Below are 4,796 nucleotides of genomic sequence, written 5' to 3'. Positions count from 1 at the left end.
CCAGCAGGTGTCGTTTGTTTTCGTTGTTTGGCCCACCAAGCAATTACTTTTTGTATGGAGGTCAATGAGAGTGTCGAACTTGGTAAACAACTAAATGAATAGCTTATTTGCAAGGTGAGGTTTATTTAATCAAATAGAAGTTCCCTAATGCTTAAGTTGTTACGAGTGTACTGACATAAGTAGGTCATGTGACATCCCGGCAACTTTGAGAAAAAACACTTAATATCGGAGTTGTCTGGATATGGCTATGTGCATGCATAGAATGAGGCTAAAGTGCATAGAAACTCTCTCCAATTAATACACTCAGTTTACGTCAACAACCCGCATCGAATATTCAAATAAGGATTACAATAATGAGATGTAGCTACAAATCCAAAGAAAGCAAATGCACGAGCTAAACAGCCTGCCATGTCACTTTGTTTTCAATGGTTGCATTCCAAACACTTTAAAGACCCTCTCGCCTCGGGCCTTCTGATGACGTTCATGACGTCTGTCGAGTTGAGGCTTGCAGGGCAAGGGAAGAAATCATTCATTTTAAATGGACCGCTCTTGTCTGGAAATGTGTCACTCGTTCATCCCACGGTTGTGTTTTCAGTCATCATGAAATTAATTATGAATTATTAGTAGTAATTATTGGAAAAGTTGGGTTGCAGGTAGCCTAGTGGTTAGAGCATTGGGCCAGTAACCTAAAGCTTGCTGGTTCAAAGCTGATAAGGTGAATAATATTTAAATGTGCCCTGGAGCAAGGCACTTAACCCTAATTGCTCCTGTAATTTGCTTTGGGTAAGAGTGTCTGCTAAATGACTCAAATGTAAGATATTACCACTGACTAGAATTAGACTGTGTTTGAATTTCTGGCTATAAGCCTCACAATCTCAAAACATGATCTCTACTGTATATAAACATTTATGACTAGTTAAAACAGAGATTTGTGGTGATGCGGGGAGCAGTGAAATGCACTCACCTACCTGGCATGGTACATTATTAGCTCTAATGCACATAGCTCTCCAGTGTCATAAGAAACAAACACATAATAATACATTTTATTTTAAGCACTTTTCAAGACCCCCAAAGTCTACCAAGTCACTTAACACGCAAAGTAGCCAAATGTATTGCTTCAGTCAAATCACGTCAAACTGTATTACAATCTTTCAGTCTTTCAGTTCCCACAGACATGTCAGTTTCATAGTGCTTGGATCAGTATCCCATCCTCACAGAGAGAGGGAGAGAGTCAGAGAAAGAGGAAGAGAGCAGGAAGAGAGACAAATAGACTACCATTGCCGTTCCCTTTTACTGTGATGACGTTATTACTTGCAGTCTGGTGTCTCTTAACTTAATCTAGTCAAAGTGCAACAACTGTTACAATAGCATCTGGGTCAGAGGAATGTAATACATACAAGCAGTCATAAACTTTAAAAACAGAGAGCCATACTTGGTTTAACCCAGACCCCACACACTCCCCAAGCCAGGGGTGGTCAATCCTGGTCCTGGAGAGCCATTGGGTGTGCATGCTTAGTAAGTTACATATCAGCATTAGTACACCTGATACAGCTTATTAAAGTCTTGGTGAGAGGTTGATATGTTGAATCAGGTGTGTTAGTGCTAGGCTGGAACAAAAGCCTGCCCAATGCAATTCACCTCCCATTCACAGACAGACCCCGCAGTATAAGGATAATAAATATCAACTCTGACAAAAACTGCTATACGGTACATATTGTGAATAAATACCAGTGACATCACCGGGTCAGAGGTGATGTACTGGTTTGGAATGACGCTTCAGACTGAACTCTGACCTACAAGGTCACGATCTCATTTTAGCAGACGCTCTTATCCAGAGCGACTTACAGGAACAATTAGGGTTAAGTGTCTTGCTCAAGGGCACGTTGGTAGATTTTTCACCTAGTCAGCTCGGGCATTTGAATCAGTGACCTTTCGGTTACTGGCCCAATGCTCTTAACCACTAGCATACCTGCCACCCACATGTTATATTACAAACATACTCTGTAATACATACATGTTCATAGGGTATTTCATCTTATACATCCAAGTTAAATAATAATTATGTATTAATAACATATCCATTCATTCAGAATAAAAATAATACATATCATCGAATCTAAAATGAAAGACATATGTAAGATTAATTATCTTTACAGACTATCAAGTAAAACATCTTCATGAAGACCGAAAGTTGATATAAGTACAGCGTGACAACAGCAGGGTTTTTAAAGGGATTATGACAGCAGTCTCATATTTTGGCACACGTTTAAGATACTATGTACCATAGCTTCAGAGGAGAGTAGCTGTCATGTAATACTACCCTTCTGTTTGTGCCAAGGTTTAGAGAAATGTATTTTGAGGTTTTCTTCATCATTGTAATCATCATCACCACCAAGACCGCCATCATCATCATCGTAATACTAAATGCAATTCCAGGAGATTCAAGTACAGGGTTGAAGGTGAATAAAATCTTTCTTTGTGCATAAAGAGGAATGTCTCCAAACAGAATGTAACACACACACACACACACACACACACACTTAGTACATGATTGACTCAAGACAGATATATTCACTAGGGCCACCATTAGAAATGTCACCCGAGAGAAGATCTACTCATCACGTTTGACTACTGAAGATACATACACATACAATACTGTTGAAAAGTTTGGGGTCACTTATACATTTCCTTGTTTTTGTAAGAAAAGCAATTTTTTTGTCCATTTTAAAATAACATCAAATTTATCAGAGATACATTGAGACATTGGTAATGTTGTAAATGACTATTGTAGCTGGAAATGGCAGATTTTTTATTTTATAATACATTTTTTAATGTATTTTTTTTAATGAAATATCTACATAGCAAAACACCAGTCTTAACGTCAACAGTGAAGAGGCGACTCCGGGATGCTGGCATTCTGGGCAGAGTTCCGCTATCCAGTGTCTGTGTTATTTTGCCCATCTTAATCTTTTCTTTTCATTGGCCAGTCTGAGATATGGCTTTTTCTTTGCAACTCTGCCTAGAAGGCCAGCATCCCAGAGTCGCCTCTTCACTGTTGACATTGAGACTGGTGTTTTTCAGGTACTATTTAATGAAGCTGTCAGTTGAGGACTTTTGAGGCGTCTGTTTCTCAAACTAGACACTCTAATGTACTTGTCCTCTTGCTCAGTTGTGCACCGGGCCTCCCACTCCTCTTTCTATTCTGGTTAGAGCCAGTTTGTGCTGTTCTATGAAGGGAGTAGTACACAGCGTTGTACGGGATCTTCAGTTTCTTTTAATTTCTCGCATGGAATAGCCTTCATTTCTCAGAACAAGAATAGACTGACGAGTTTCAGAAGAAACTGCTTTGGTTCTGGCCATTTTGAGCCTGTTATCGAATCCACAAATACTGATGCTCCAGACCCTCAACTAGTCTAAAGTAGGCCAGTTTTATTGCTTCTTTAATCAGAACAACAGTTTGCAGCTGTGCTAACATAATTGCAAACAGGTTTTCTAAAGATCAATTAGCCTTTAAAAAAATTATAAACTTGGATTAGCTAACACAACGTGCCATTGGAACACAGGAGTGATGGTTGCTGATAATGGGCCTCTGTACGCCTATGTAGATATTCCATTAAAAATCAGCCGTTTCCAGCTACAATAGTCATTTACAACATTAGCAATGTCTACACTGTATTTCTGATCAATTCGATATTATTTTAATGGATGAAAAATGTGCTTTTCTTTCAAAAACAAGGACATTTCTAAGTGACCCCAAACGTTTGAACGGTAGTGTATATTATTATTATTATATATATTTTTTACCAGTCACAAGGGGTGCGCCGCCCCTAACGCCTTAATGGGTGGGCCGCTGCTGATTACTGCCTATGGATCCACAAAATATCTTTCCCTTTTCTATGCCTATGAGCACCAATGCAAATGATGGAAATAGGGTTTGTTGAAAATGATAACTTACAAATCAAGAATGAGAATCTAGTCAATGTGTTTAGGCTTTTAACAGTGATGTAAGTTGTACATTACGGCTTGAAATGTTATCCAGACGGATTGACTGACTGGTCCTCTATGTAGGCCAATGACTGCATCCCAAATTGCACCCTATTCCCTTTATAGTTTACTACTTTTGACCAGGGCCCATGTTACCATTACTGTATTATACCAATGACATTCTGCTGAGCCTGATTTCCCTTAGGAAGTTGGTCAACATCTGTGCCAGTTTCAGTACCATCTGTTCATCTCTGTCACTTTTCTGTTCTGATCCTCAACTTCAAATTGAAGGTAATTAATTGCTGCTGTATTTTGTAGAGCATTCCTTGGACCATTGTACATTTTGTATCTGTTTATTCATAGGAACTAATTCATGATGTGTATTGCCAAATATATTCAAAAAGGGAACATTTCAAATCATTGTTTATTCACTGCAGCTAACCTGTAAGTTTGAGGGAGGTGAGAGTGTAACAGGTTTATTCTAGAGGCTATTGTTAGGGCATCTCTCAATGGGGATGTTATAGTAAAGGTATAAAAATGGTAAATCTATAGATTCCCAGGTAAATGTGTGAATTCTCTGTCTCACTGGTAAATCTAAAAGATGTCCTGATTTACCGCAGCGACTGGCAATCTATAGATTTACAGTTTCTACACATTTACCGTAACAGAGTACCAAGCTAGTCATTGTGGTACAACTCCTGGCTATGATGAGTGACACCATTGTAAGTTAATTATTGAATGATATGTCTCCCATGAAACAATAGTCTGCTTAGATTAGTCTAATGCAAAGCTGAACAGACTGATACACGATA

Source organism: Salmo salar, chromosome 22 (assembly GCF_965601325.2).
Source record: "Salmo salar chromosome 22, fSalSal1, whole genome shotgun sequence".
Lineage (NCBI taxonomy): Eukaryota > Metazoa > Chordata > Actinopteri > Salmoniformes > Salmonidae > Salmo > Salmo salar.
This window is presented reverse-complemented; position numbering follows the sequence as displayed.